This window comes from Meriones unguiculatus, chromosome 8, assembly GCF_030254825.1.
Source record: "Meriones unguiculatus strain TT.TT164.6M chromosome 8, Bangor_MerUng_6.1, whole genome shotgun sequence".
NCBI classification, from domain to species: Eukaryota; Metazoa; Chordata; class Mammalia; order Rodentia; family Muridae; genus Meriones; species Meriones unguiculatus.
Window position 1 is genome coordinate 110,214,936 of NC_083356.1, and position 15,888 is coordinate 110,230,823.

General features: G+C 42.6%; 1 long non-coding RNA gene and 1 pseudogene across 2 annotated transcripts in view; one reads left to right on the forward strand and one right to left on the reverse strand.

The window, feature by feature from the left end:
- LOC132655926 (uncharacterized) overlaps positions 1-15,888 on the forward strand; it is a 254,862-nt gene that overhangs the window by 141,096 nt on the left and 97,878 nt on the right. The gene's annotated exons all lie outside the window — the stretch shown is intronic.
- On the reverse strand, positions 12,315-13,103 carry LOC132655916 (fructose-bisphosphate aldolase A-like; annotated as a pseudogene).

Genomic DNA, 15,888 nt, shown 5'->3' on the forward strand with positions numbered 1-15,888 from the left:
AGAAGTTAAAAGGCAACAAATCAAGTAATCTAATTAAAAATGGGGTACAGAGCTAAACATAGAATTTTCAATAGAAGAATATCAAATGGCAGAGAAACACTTAAAGAAGTGCTCATCGTCCTTAGTCATCCGGGAAATGCAAATCAAAACGACCCTGAGATTTCACCATATACCAATTAGAATGGCTAAGATCAAACACTCAAGTGACAACACATGCTGGAGAGGTTGTGGAGGAAGAGGAACCCTCCTTCATTGCTGGTGGAAGTGTAAACTTGTACAACCACTTTGGAAATCAATCTGGTGCTCTCTCGGACAATTAGGAATAGTGCTTCCTCAAGATCCAGTTATTCCACTCCTAGGCATATATCTGATTTTACTCTTTTGGTCTCTCAGCAGCTTTATTTGCAATAGCCAGAATCCAGAAACAACCCAGATGTCCCTTAACTGAGGAGGAATGGTTGCAGAAATTGTAGTAAATTTACACAATGGAATTCTACTCAGCAATTAAAAACAAGGAAATCATGAAATTTGTAGCCAAATGGTGGGAACTAGAAAAGATCATCCTGAATGAGGTATCCTAGAAGCAGAAAGACACACATGGTATATACTCACTTATAAGTGGATATTAGACATACAAAATAGGATAAACATAATAAAATCTGTACACCTAAAGAAGCTAAGCAAGAAGGAGGATCAATCCTCACTCAGAAAGGTAAACAAGATGGCCATTGGAAGAGGGAGAAAACAGGGAACGGGGCAAGAGCCTACCACAGAAGGCCTCTGAAAGACTCTACCCAGCAAGGTATCAAAGCAGATGCTGAGACTCATAATCAAACTTTAGGCAGAGTGCAGGAAATCTTATGAGAGAAGGGGGAGATGAAAGACTTGGAGGGGACAGCAGCTCCACAAGGAGAACAACAAAACCAAAAAATTTGGGCACAGGGTTTTTTTCTAAAACTGATTCTCCAACCAAGGAACATTCATGGAAATACTCTAGAACCCCTGCACAGATGTAGCCCATGGTAGTTCCATGTCTAAGGGGTTTCCTAGTAAGGGGAACAGGGGCTGTCTCTGGCATGAACTGAGTGGCTGGCTCTTTGGTCCCCTTTCTCTGAGGGGGAATTGGCCTTACAAGGCCACAGAGGAAGACAATGCAGCCAGATCTGATGAGATCTGATAGGTTAGGGTCAGATGGAAGGGAGGAGTGAGGGGCCTATAACCGGGTTATAAAATGAATAAATTGTAATTAATAAAAAATAAATTAATTTTAAAAAGTTAGTATTACAGAACCCTTGGAAAAATGTCCCTGGGGTAACTTCCCCACTTTTGCATACTTAGCCTTTGAGATGAGGGCGGAACCGTGGTGATGTGTACACACGCATGCACACATCCAGGTTCCATATATTCACCTGTTAAACACCGATGCTGGACGCTCAAACCACCCAGGTTTGTAACACACTTGAACCAAATAAGGCCGGAGAGTTAGAAATGAAACTAGTGAAGCTAGGTGCCTAGGATTTTTTTTTTTTTAAACAAGACAAATGGCAGTCACTTTGATTGACAGCTGTTTCATCAACTGCTGTGGTCTAGTGTTTTTCTGTCATCGTTGAAAAGGAGAGGGAGGCACTGTGCAGCTGGAAATTAAGTTCCTTTAAGCTAATTGGGATTGCAAAAGAGGCAAGTTAATGTCTTTTTTTCAGATAATTTTAATTGGCAATTATAGTGGAAAGGAAATTGAACACTTTTGGTATAAATTAAGAGAGAAGACAGCCCAAGCTCTGGACCACAGCCAGATTTCAACAGTAACAAACACCTAAACTTTTCATTTCTTTTTAAGACCGGGGGAAAGTGATACTTGTACTTACCATCAAATACCACAGGATATGAGTTTATTTTATTTCTCAGAACCATAAAACTAATTCTGTGCTTCCTATGTTTTCTGTACTAAAAATTAGGAAGTGTTTTAAGGGAGGAGAAATGTTTTACTTTTATCCATCCTGCATCCCCTTGCAACAGGAAAGAGTGACAGGAACATGGCACATGCATTTACTCATGTCTGCGTGTGACAGTGTGGCTTCTGTAAGGACATGAGGACTTGACGGGTAGGAGATCCGTGTCCTCTGTGATTTGCATGCATGAGTGAGCAGATGGGCATGGAGGAGAGTGACTAGACAGGAGGAGATCTGAGGAAGCATGGTGAGGCTTCCTTTTTCTCTGTGAGTCTTTGCCTCCTGTCTCCCTGAGCACACGAAGCATGCACATGTCTTGTCTTTCTACAGTGCTTCAGCAGAAGGCCACAGGGTCTTCCCAGGTGTTGCAGCCTGCTAAGGAAGGAGGGCAGAAGTGAACCAGAGTTTCCTTCACACTTCTGGGATTCTTTTTCTACATTCCTTTGGCTCAAAATATTTTAGAGTAGTATGTACTGAGCTTCTTTGTTAACATTCGTAAAATATATTTAGGGCAATAGTAAGGTAATCTATACTGTGGAATCAGGACTTTCCTAAAAATAGAAAACAAAATTCAGGTTTCCTAACAATGTCCATGTGACGTACATTAAAACACCACGTCCAGTGTTGCTATTAATTTAATGGTAGTGGACTAATGTTTATTATTAGCCCTAAAATTCTCACAGTGGTATTATCTAACCATCTCTCACAATCAGGAAGGACACAGGCACCTGTTGTATTTTAGAATAACCTCATATCACCCAGGACAGGGCAGATATTACCCCTCTGAGCTACTTTAACCTCCCAGTCCCGTCCGAGGCTGCCCCCCATCCATAGTTCCCTAAGTACTTGCTTGTTCTTTCGTCTGGGCGGCTTCCTCCATCTACGCCAGCCATGCACTTCTCTCCATGCTGGGCGTGTCAGCAATCTCTTCCTTCTTCTCTTCCTTTTCCTGATTCTCTCTCCCATGATCCTCTCCTGCCCCCAAAGCCCTTGAGCCTTAGCCACACTTACCCTATTTGCCCTGCCCAGGTGTGCTGGCTTTCTATTTGCCAACAGAAAGAAGTTTTTAGGCAAGGTTACAAATGTCATTTTGAGGCATGTGAGCTTCTGCTTGTCTAAGCAGCAGCCAGATCTTGGGGGCCAGTGATTAGGATCAGAATACATAGCACAAGAACAAACCTCAACATCTAGTGTAAAACTTTTTATTTCCGCAGATGAGGTGATGAGATGAGAGCCGTACCCAAGCTGTGTGAATACATGGCATGGGCTGAACCCAGAGCATTTTCTCTGTCCCGACTATCCTAGGCCTAGGCCTGGAGGTTTCTATCCTCTGTACAATCTAATGTGCAAAGCCAAACCTTGGCGGCTTCAGCTTCCAGCCTGTCTGCTAACCTAGGCCTGGAATGTTTCAGCTTCTGCGACTGTTGACCTCTGGCTGGCTGGTTCAACTCGTCTGCTCTGCTCTTGGCTTCTGAGTGAATTGCTCTACTTGGCCTCAGACTAACTCCTGGCAACATGTTCTAATCTCCTGGCCGCTCACTCTGGCTTGTTCTGGCTTCTCCTGTGTCTACATTGGTCTCTCTGTAGCCCGTTTCTGTGAAATTCCCCGCCACGACTCCCTCACACTACATTGCTCCTTTTCTCTCCCTGTGCTGCACTTATGTAACCTCTCTTTCCTGTGACATCTCACGGGAGTTGGATGTATCCTATCTCTGACTCATTCTGTCAATCTCTGATTCATCACTGCCCTGCAATTAGACGTCACGTTCAAACATTGCCGCTTCCTTCCATAAAATAATCTTACTGTCACTGTTTGCCATTGAAGGTGTGTACTAGGGGTGTGTCTGTATGTCAGCCAGATCATACTGTAATCTGGGCTGTGCCTGCACTCCAGCCCGATCACACAGACCTAGAAGATCTTTAGCTGTGATCTCTGCCAGAGCAGCCATGTTTCTGGATTAAAGTTCTCTACATCTGGAAGTCAGAAGCCATTCCTCTTTGGGTGCTCACAGGCAGAGGCAAAGCCAGAGAGAACAGACTCACAGAAGCACGGTAAAGGGTGTGACACGACAGGGAAGGTACAGAAGTTATACTTACTGGTCCAGCAGGGGAGGCGCTGGCAGGGATGTGAGCTGGAATTGGACCGGGGTGCTTGAAGACGTGTGAGACTGCTGCTCCCGGGGAAAGCCGAGCGACACTCAAGGAGCAGAGTGGAGGGAGGCAGGTGAGAGTGGACAGGCACGCAGGGCATTGATGCAGAAGTCGCGAGGAGTCGTTACAGAGTTCACAGTTTTGTCCTGAAACAATTGGGAGCCAGTTCTGGATTCTGTGGGGGGACTACCGTGGAGGAAGACTGTCATGTAACAGAGAAGAGAATAGAAGGTGAGAGAAGGCAAGGGAAGCAGCAGGAGATAGAGCAGGCCAGCTAAGGGACATCATAATTCAAGTAAAGTGAATTATGAATTGGACTTAAAAGCAATGTTTTCATGCATACTTATCTAGACCTGTTTAAGGAAGAGACTCTAGGTACTGTGATGAGGGACCGAGGAGGAGATTCCTGAACATCGGTCCTGACTTATGAGGTGAAGAACAGCACTTTCCACTGCTAGAGAAAGTTGAGCAGGTCACATGATATATTGATTCCTACCACATATGATGTTTCTGCACACACACACACACATACACACACACACACATACCAGCTGTACCTCTGTGTGCAGTCTTAGGAGGCAATTACTAGTGTCTCATGTCTGCAGCAGTGAGAAGATAAGAACAAAATGTGGCATTTTCTTCTGAGGACTGAATATTTAAGTGAGCCAATTTATATGAGGAGAAGAGTGGAAATGTCTGGTAATGAATTAATTGCTGTTTTATATTGTTTTATTTCTATTACCACAGTTTCTGGCACTGGGCATGATCAAATTAAAAGAAGTGACATAGTTTAATGACAACCTCATTAAAAAGGGCATAAGAATTCAAATAAACCAACACGCTACCATGAGTAATTACATAACACAACTAGAAGAGATAAAAACTATTTTCAGTTGTGATTTTGCAATTTATATTTATTTTAATATTTTATTGGTATACTGGACATCTTTTGTCTGATAGTGGTAATTGCTAAGTAGTAGAACATTTAAACAGATGTTAACTTTCCCACGGAAGAAACTACATTTATCTCGATTATTTCAGGTACTGTGGCTATCATAACGCTTTTCATCAATCTAAAATCTGTGTATGGAAGTTATTGGTGGGCGGAGGGAACAGTTCAGTCCTTGCCTAGCATGTGGGAACCTGTGTGTTTGATCCCCGGTCCAGCACAAGGGGGACAGGGAAAGGAAGATACTGTTGTAACTTGCTTTTTATGTTGGGAACCAAACCAGGAGGGACAAGAGAAACGTTATTGCTTATAATCATTTGTTACATGATTGCATTAAACCTCTTAAGAATTATGAGTGTGAAATAATTAGTATCTTTACTAAGTGTGATTGTGTTTATGTTTTATTTCAGATCTAGTATATTTCTTTTCCTTATAAAATATTTGTTTAGTAACTGAAATATTCTTCATTGTCTTTGAGAGTGTATGAAATATTATAGTCTAACATTCAGCACTTTGTAGTTGTGATTACTGAGGTCACTGTAAACCCAAAGACAGAACAACAGGAATCCTAAAGGATTTGAGGCGTGCTCTTGAAGCCAGCCAGCTCCAAGCATCTTTCCAACAGTAGGCGGTGGATGCAAGCTGAGGGCACATCCCTGACAGCCTATGCTCTTCCCTATCTGTCACCTCCATGGCAACTGTTGCCATGACATAAGACAGATGATGGCATTTTCTTTTAAAATGTTATTTTATTGGACACAGTTTTGTTTCCCAAAGTTTAGTTGAAAAACTGAAAATAATTAAAGATGTTCATAGGAATTTTTGTCTTTATTCTTGATCTGCACAGACATTTGTATTTAGGCTTGATTGTCTCTGTCCTGTTACTTTACTTTATGAAAATATTTATTCAGTAATTTTTTTCCTACTATAGTTTTAGAAAAATCTTTGAACACTTTAGAGAAAAGAACAATTAGGAATCTGTAAAAACCATTCGTTGCTTCTTATTTATATATTTACTTCATTTTAAAGCACACAAATGATTTAATATACCAACACATATCAATAATGATAATTCTATCATAAGAATTTTTTTATGTATTTTTTAAAAAACTGGTGTGAAAGGCCTAAAGTTTTCCAGGAAAATAAAATGGTAAGTGTTTAAGCAGAGGGGCTATTTTGAGCAGTGCACACTTATATCCTTATGTACTATATCTTTTGAGAATGTACCATTATCAAGTGTTAATTCAAACGGCAAAACTTAAAAAATCTAGAAAATTCTCAAATATTTATAAGTTTTAGCAAGGGAAAACTTTCATTAAGTTCAAAAATAAGTAATTTCAAGGCATTTAATATAAGTATATGATATATTCAATACTCAATTTTGGAAAAGTGGTTTTGTATGAAAAGACATAAAATTATGAATTTGAGCATCTTTATTGCCATTGGTAGAATAATAAAAACAATGTTTTACAATGAAAAAAAAAAAAAAAAAGCATGCACAGCTCTCTATGCCCATGGAGAAATGACATTTAGATTTAGACCAAATGTGAGGGGAATTTCAATTCTTCGCAAGTCAAAAAGAAATGTCTTTCCCAGTGGCTCAAAAACTCTAGATGGGAAACTTAAAAAATATTCCATCTTTTCCCACCATAATTGAACAGTCATGTAATTTCTCTTTCACCCTATAAGGATACAAGTGAACCTTTGTTATACAATGGAAAAAATCGAAGATATTTAAGCTTTACATGTATCTATTTTGCCATCCCACAGACAGCGATAGGCAATGCAACCTTTTAGGGCTATGGAGAAAAATATGATTTAAAATTTAGTTTCTATTTAGTGTTATGTTTTAGACAATATATATTCATAATTTAATATAATAAAATAGTTTATGTCGACTTTATTCTTTAAGGCATTAGAAAGTATAGGAGAAAACACCATTAATTAAGTAAAGGTTTATGTAATTAAACACAGAGAATAACTATATGCCCCAAGTACAGCATCTGGCCATGTAGAAGCACAGGAAGGCAAGGCTGCTTTCTTCTACTGCCCCTCTGCCCCAAAGCAGGCCACAGCAAGCGTTCTGACCCTCAAAACAGCGCATAAGACGCCCCAGCTGCCCCCGCGCTCAGAGGAAAGAGGAATTCTTGCCCTTGAAGTCACAAGGCTGCTCAGACCAACCTGAATATGGTCCTTGCTGCTTCCCCAGTTTACCATCCTTAGACCTGCCCGTTCATCTTCCTCACAGCTGTCCATAAAATACAAACTCCCCGAGTCAGCCCTGTGGAGGAACGCATGCCAGGGTCGGGTCATCTGCACAGCCTCTCAGGAGCGAGAGGCATGGATGCTCTTTTGTCTCTTCACCTTTCCGAGAAAAATCAAAGACTCTTCTGATGCGCCCCGCCTTTGCCGTGGGGTCCCTTCACCATGGCCGTAGACCCTGCCAGGAGACGCAGCCCTTCACAGCGGCACACGGCTGTGGACCGCTCTCCTACAGCTTTGTTTCTCTTAGAGCTTTCTTTGATATAAATCTAATTTGAGAACACTACAAAACGGAACCTGCATCCATTTACATTTCTTTCCCCACTATCTTTGTACTTCTAGGAAACATTAATCTATTTTCTGTCTCCCAGATTTGCCTGTTCTGACTGTTTTATACAGATGGAGCCAAACAATACTGTCTGACTTCCGTTGCTGTGCACGATTCTCACTCAGCATCATGTAGCCAAGGATCCACAGTCCTTCTCATTGCTGAATAATAGTCTATTGCTTTTGAAATCACTATCCGTTTATTAGTTTATGAGCCTTAGATTCTCTTTTTGATATTGTGAATAATCTTATTATGAACATCCACACATCTTTGTGTGTGTGTGTTTGGAATGCTTACGTTTCTTCAGTGCGTATCTATGGAGTGGAATTTCTTCATCCTACGGTAACTCAGTGCTTAGCATTTAAAGGAACTATAAAACTGTTTTCCCAAATGGCTTCACCGTTTTACACTTCAGAGTGATGCAGGATGTCTCCAGTTCTTCTGCACTCCCATCACCGTTTGTTAGCATCTGCCTCCTTGATGACGGCCAAGCGCAGGGCTGTAAGTGCGGCTGTCTCTGTGTGACTTTGATTGCCGTTTCTGATTAATAGTTGTCCTGTTGAGCACGTTGCAGGTGCTTGTCGGCCCCTGTGTGCTCTCTTTGCAGATATGTGTTTTAAGGCTTGGTTCTGAAGCCTACATGCATGTTCATACAGCTGATGGAGCTGTGGGTGTGGAGGAAAGCCGAATCCACAAACATCTGCATAAGCACATAGATAAGGGGACCTTAGAAAATAGTGACAATTCGGGGAAAATAATCAAAGCAGTCCACTCTGACTTGTGCCCTCAGTGGGCGGGGAGGGTCTTGCACAATCACAGGAGGAGGAGGAGATGGCAGGACATTTTGAGCAGCCCCTCATCTGAGAACACTAAAGACTGAGCTGGTAGGTAGGACTTCGAGAGTGGGCTGTGGTTGAGGCTCAGGACTTTGAAATTATGGTCAACACAGAGCGAAGGCTCAGCCGTCTCTGCCAGTGGTAGCTTTTCCTTGGGGGACTGATGTAACAGCAGGAGTAGCCTGTATTTTTGAACGTTTCCTCGGAAAGGCTATAATTCTCTATTCTCAAAATAGAGAAACACGTTCATGTTAATGTCAAGTATTTTCAGTATGTCTTGGTTAAAAATATAATATTTTATGAAATGGAATTTTGTGACCACCAGTGCACTTTAAAGCGCCTAGTGTGAGTGAGGGGAGCAGTGAAGCATCAGCCTTTCTAGCAGCTGGACAAGAACAGGAAGGCCAGTGTCTCACGGGGACTGGACTTCAGCAAAACACTGACCTCTCCACAGCGTGCTCAGATTCCGGGCTCAGTTCATGAGCAGCCAATGTCCCTGCCCTTTAGAATGCCTTCCTTTGCTGCAATCCACTCATTCATCATAGTCTTTTTTTTTTTTTAACATGGCAAAAAATGTTTATATGTTAAGGATAAAAGGGACATAAAATTGTATGTACAGTAGAGTAACAACTATGTAAACACACCAAAGTCTATGCACATGGATAGCTTGAGGAAGAGTAAACATCAAGACTAACAGGGCACCACTTGGGTGGCAAACTGGCTCTTCAAGACCCCCCGGTTTTCCTCCATAGGCAGTAATTGTTACAACAGGGAATAATTTACTAAAAATGCCCGGTGGCTGGCGGCTGAGCAGGGCAGTGTCCCATACAGAGCAGAGGACAGTGGACACATCCCAGGAACATGTCCCCACGCTGCCGTCTCTGCTCTGTCTCCCTTTCTTACCCCGTAACCACATACCATGCCATGGCAGTGCCAGGTGCATCTTTTCCAGTTCAGAGCTCAGCTCCGCTGCCACAGGGCCCAGGGGAGGCTGTGAGGTGGTGTGTCTTCCAGAGCATGGTGCCTCACCTCTGGACACAGATAATGTTCCTGCCGTTCAGGGTATGTAGCCTCATTAGTCTAGTCACAGGTATCTGCCCTCAATAGCTCTTCCAAACCTAACTTTTAGACCCTGAAGACAGGCAGTAACAGCTCTGATCCCCTGGTCCTTATAGTCACTATAAGAACTGAGACAGAATTTCTCTGTGTAGCCTTGGCTGTCCTGGCCTCAATTTGTAGATGAGGCTGGCCCCGAACTCACAGAGATCTGCCTGCCTCTGCCTCCCCGAATGCTGGGATTAAAGGTGTGTGCCACCCTGCCCAGCTTAGTTTTTTTTTTAATTTTTAGTTTTTATTTTTTAAAAATAGTTACAGTTTATTAACTTTGCATCCCAGCTGTATCCCGTTCCCTCATTCCCTCCCATTCCAATCCTCCCTCTCTCATCTTCTCCCTATCCCTTTCCAAGTCCACTGATAGGGAAGGACCTTCTCCCCTTTCATCTGACTCTAGTTTATCAGGTATCTTCAGGCTTGGATGCAAATTCCTCCTCTGTGGTCTAGCAGGGCTGCTCCTCTCTCCGGTGTTGGGGAGAGGTCAAAGAGCCAGCCATTGAGTTCATGTCAGAAATAGTTCTTGTTTCCCTTACTAGGATACCCCCTTGGATACTGAGCTACCATGGGCTACATCTGAGCAGGGGTTCTAGGTTATATCCATACATGGTCCTTGGTTGGAGTATCAGTCTCAGAAAAGACCCCCGTGCCCAGATATATTTGGTCCTTGTGGAACTCTTGTCTTCTCCAGGTCATACAAACTCCCCCTTCTTTTATATGATTCCCTGCACTCTGCTGAAGGTTTGGTTATGAGTTTCAGTATCTGGTTTGATACACTGCTAGGTAGAGTCTTTCAGAGGTCCTCAGTGGTAGGCTCCTGTCCTGTTACTTGTTTTCTCCTACATCCAATGTCCATCCCATTTGTCTTTCTAAGTGACCGCCCAGCTTCTAACACTGTTTTTAAACATTGTTTCTTAAGCAATTACTTTTTGACTTGTTATCCCACCTGAGAAGGTGGCCACCTTCACCGAAGTCTGTAAGCATTGCTGAGCAGTCCTGCTGTAAAATTCTGCCTTCCCTGAGTGGACGTGACTGGAGCGGTTACTGCCTGTCTTCATCACAGTCTTACAGCTAGAAATTGCCCCATTGAGAGAACCCAGGGAGCCTCAGCTTAGTTCTTCCTACTTGTGGTAAACGTGTCTGTTTATTCTTTCCCAGGAAAGCAAAACAATTAAAAGAACAGCAGTTTTCGATGAGCTCTGTGGCCATTTGCATCCCTCTGTACCCTGAGACAGAAGTTTTTACCTTAGAGCTAACAGTAAGAGACAGTGGAAAAGAACAGTTTCCTTTTGCCCCTTTTCTTCTCATCTGCTGCACAGTTAGTGGCCTCTCCTCTCCTTTTCCTGCCTGGTGTTACTGAGTGGACTGTGAAGAAATGAAAGAGAAGCCCGGTCAGACAAGTAAGTTGCCTGTGAAGGGATTTCCAGTTAGTAGGTATCCTTTGTACCCAGCATAGCTGTTGCCACTGAGGGTTTCCACTGCAACATAAGAAGAGACAAAAGCCATTGACATTGCTGAATAAAATGAGTGCTAATGGCAGTCATCAATAAAAATAACAAAACGCTCATCATCTATGCATAATTACCCTATGTGTAACAACCATGATGAACATCATTAGTATCTGTCTCTACTGCAAGTCGTGTTTGAGTCCAGCATTAACTTTGCCCAGGTTCTGTGGTTCCCTGGTGGAAAACTGAAGTTGGATACTCCATCACTGCTCTGCAACCTCACCGGGCTGAGGGCAGTAACTGAGGCCAAACACGCTTTCCTCTCTGACCCTCGTTTCACCCACCTGTGCAGCAAACACCGTCCCAGTTCTGGGAGGAGCGAAGTAAGGACATGCAGGGAAGTGCCTGCTCCCAGGCGGGTTCCCGCAAGCACTGTAAATATTCAGGTTTTCTTTAACCTTTCTGATTTCTCTGTAGACTGTGGACTCTTCAAGTCCATTCTACTTTCCCGCTCATCTGCGATATCATCAATCAGCGTCCTCTCAAAAGTTGCTTTGTTTCTCTCACAGCCTTTCCTCTTTGCTCCTCTTTAAGCTTTCCCAGTGCAGCAGAGAAGACCACGTGTGTGAGTTCACTCCTTGTACAGATTCAATTTCTACAGCATCGGATCTCCCAGCATCCCTGGGTTCATCCCCTCTCCTTTGCACTTGCACGTTATTAAGAAATCCATCCTACTTAAATCCTTTCAGATTCATTTCTTGATATGTAGACAATATCACCACTAGGCTTACAGAACCTGTGTGGATGCCTTGACTCCCTGATGACCACTCTCTAGTGTGGGGCTAGATCCACAGACTTCTGTCCTCTTCCGTGGTCGTAGAGGAACGCTCATCATTCTGCTCAGGGTTTCTTCTCCACACGTATGCATCAACGCCATGTCCTACACATTATTCATGTTCTTGCTCTCTTGGTTTATGCGTTTATCACTGTGCATTCTCTCTTTTGCAGACAGAGTCACTTTTTCTGGTTAACGCTCCTCATCATCTGAGTGTGTTCATAGTCTCTTGCAATGTGAAATCTCTCCTGCGCTTTGCTTTCTCCTTTCCTCATCAGTCATACTTTATATGGTAAATCTTTTTTTTTTCCTGTGTCCCCCTCTTAAATGGGGGGTTGTTGGCAGTGAGCATGTAGGGATGACAGACGTAGCATTCACAGAGAGCACAATACACCAAAGTCATGAAGGCAGTAAGAGAGATAGGAGAGAGCCTAGAGGCCTCTTTCTCAAGGGCAAGGGGCTGTGTGGGAGCCAGAGTGCTGACGGGCTGGCTGTGGCCAGGACTGACCATTTGGAGTATACTTTCCTTGACAAGAGGGGCAGTTGGCTACAGCTCCTTCCTGTACTCCTTCTGGGCAGTTTTCAGGGTCTCTGTCCTGCCTACATCCTTGAGTATAAAGATCTGCATGGCTCAGCCATATGAGAAGGTCAGGGCCAATTCCTTCAGCCGGGACCACTTGTTGATAGACTGAGGTTGATGGATGCCTATTCCTCACTGTGCCCTTCAGATAGCAATGGGACTCCAGAGGCAGCAAAGGCTTCTGTGCAGTGAGTTCCATGAGAGTTGCCATGGCAACATTGTCACTGAAACATTTCTGAGTACTAGCATAGCACGGGGTGACCATGTTGGGCTTCAGCAAGGTCGTTCGAGATAAAAGGGATGCCCACTCAGAGCCAGTAGGAAACAGGCAGTGCCCTTTTAGTTACATACCGACAGTTCTTCAAGTCAGGGTCCACAGCAGGGAGGATTTCAGGCTCCACAATGGGTACAACACCATTCTGCTGTCAGATTATAGAATAATGGGCCTCAACATTGGCATTTTTACGATGGCAAAGGTTAAGGGTGTGTTCCCCAGTCTTCAGCACACCTTGTTTCTTGGTAAAGTCAGCTCCATTCCTCTTGGATGGGCACTTCATTCAGAGAGCCCATGCAGCTCCTGGGCCGTGACATCACAGCTGGTCCATGCCAGAGACATCACTCCCTTTTCTACCTTAATGCCCACGTCACCACTCATCATAGCTGACACTGACTGACAAACCTTAGCTCCTAGTAACTCTTAATCCTGGCATCATATACTTCTCTCTAGAGTTACAGAACCTTAAGATGCACAGTTGACTTACTAGATAATGTCTCTCCTTCACTTTGAATGTTCTTTTTTAGGTGCTGTAAGGGTGGATCTACATCTTCCTGTCTGACCTGGGCATTAGGATTTCCATACTTGCTGAGCTAATTTTGGGCCATCTTGGAAGTTGTGTCCCTTTTTGGTATTGATTCTATGCCGTGCCTTACATGGGCCACCCCTTCCTCATGTGTATTCTAGAATTTCAAGGACAGGTATCAACTATTTGTGAGAATGAAGCTTGCCCACTCCCAAGTCTCAGCTGTCTGCTCATCTGGGAGCTGCCAGCAGAAGGCAATTCCAAATTTATCGGTAAAAGTGTAGCCAACAACCATGCTTCTAATACACTTACCTAATAGCATCTCAGCGATGATAAATTATTTAAACTGTGTGAACCCCAATATCTTCAGAAGTTTGGATAATGCAACCTACTTTGTGTGGCTTTGGGAAAAACGAGAGCAATGCCTAACTGTGTTTCATGCTCAAAGATTTCAGCTTAAACAACAGCTCTCATAGAGCCTCAGACATCTTTCTTTCTTTTGGATTTTTTTTTTGAAAATTATTATTATTCTTTAAGTCTACTGCAAAGCCACATTTCAGAATCTCTTCGAGTTTCCCCTAAAGTACTGTACTAACTACAGTTTTATCATTCCAGGACACTAAGTTAATTTTCCTGTGATGTACCGCCCTACTCTGTCCCCTAAGGCCCTTGATGGATGACTTTCTATATTTAGAAAGGTATTTGAGAAATAGCCCCAGTGCTGTAAAAACATTCTCATCACATCATCTCAAATTTTATTTTTCATTTCTTTAGAAAACATTTCAGAATTTGAGGGGATAATGAAGTCCTTGGAAGAATATTTAGAATTATTATTTTTTCTCGAATTAATGATAAATGATTAAATGGGTCTCACTGTAAGCATATAAAATTTAAAAGTAAAGAAACAAAGAAACTCACCCAACATATATTTTGTGCTTTCTTAAATTGTGCTGTATACACTATGGATTTTCTGCAAATATATGTGTCTCTGCATTGTCCTCAGAATTGCTGACAGATGTTTTGAATAGAATCTCTGGATTATAGGCTATACTGAAAAGTAAAACTTCCTTAAATAACAGTTTTTGCTAACATATATACTAAATATACATTTAATAATTTACTTATTTGTTATTTATGTGCATATTTGAGTATCTGCATATATGTATTTGTACCGTGTGCAGCCTGGTGACTTCAAGGCCAGAAGAGGGCACCAGATTCCCTGGAATTGGAGTTACAGGTGGTTGTGAGCAGCTGTGTGGGTGCTAGGATCTGAACCTGGGTTCTCTGCAAGTTCAGAAAGTGTTCTCCACTGCTGAGGCATCTTTCCAGACTCTAAACTTTTAAGAGCGCTATACTTATCTTAAAATATATTAATTAACAGTTTGGTAGACTGCTGGAGCTTAGATTTTTCTCAGAGAAATACATAAGATATTGACTATGCAAAAATTTGAAGCGTTTCCACTCTATGGGTGCTGTGGCATTTATCTATAAGGTATTCAAGTTTCCTAAGTTTCAGAGAATTCCTCCTGGTCTATTTTGCTATGGTTTCTAGTGGCCTCTGATAGGAAGAAAAATTGTTTGCATTTTTGACTTGACAATACAGACGTCTAGTCATACAAGTTAATCCTGCTCTTATAAGGTTTGATTCTTATTCGCTACTAAACGAAAGGGAAACACTCTGCCATCTGCCATTTGCATCTCTGTGTGTTAAGGGGTGTCCTAGCCTAATGTTGAAACTGTAGCTCTGTAGCCTTATACCCTGGGAGAACTTAGACATTGCTAGATTCCCTCTATTGGAACAGCTTCTGACTAGACTGGGTAGCTAGGACAGGGGCTTCGGGTTTAGATGGCCGTAGCTGTGATTACTATTGTTTTCTACCTGTGCGACCTTGACAAGTTCTTGCTCCTCTGCCTGTGGATCCTCATTTATAAGGTGGTGGTAACATGACCTCATGGACAGTTGTTAGGATCATGCAGTGCTTCCATGTGTCAACTGTGATCATCCAGATTCTGTCATCCCCATCACTACATGGTATGTGGTAAGACTTCAGACTTTGCCGACACCGGCTTTGCCAAGAAAAGAAATGCAGTGAAACTTTGGTTTCTGGCAACAAAGCAAAGCTCCCATAAATTTGCCAGAGCTGGCAAGTTCCTTCCCCACTGTTTGCGATTCTCCTTGGTCCTCTGTTTGAGTGTCCCGTGCATTGCTTGACTTGAATGACTGAGGAATTACACTCTACCCATTCCCTGCGCTGCTTTTCCTTCTATTGCTAGAATCTTGGACCTTTGAGCTCTTTTCTTTGTTTGTCGCTGTTTGAGGCATGTGTGACCCTGGCAAGCCTCATTTTGCTTATTATAGAAAGATACCTTCATTACCAAAAAATCGATTGCCATTTCTTTTCATTTTGAAGTTACATCATTTTAATATTTGTGAATTACAGATTTCACTGAGCACCTTAATAAACTAGCGCCCCCAGACTGAAACACTTCTTTCCGAAACAATTGATCGTTTTTGTTTGAAATAGTTTTGACACTGAGTTACCTAAGTATTTGGGACTATGTACCTTGAATTAAAGGATAAAATAAGCTCTTCCAACAAGAGTAGAATAGGTTCGGCCAAACATCTCAAACTTAAAAGAC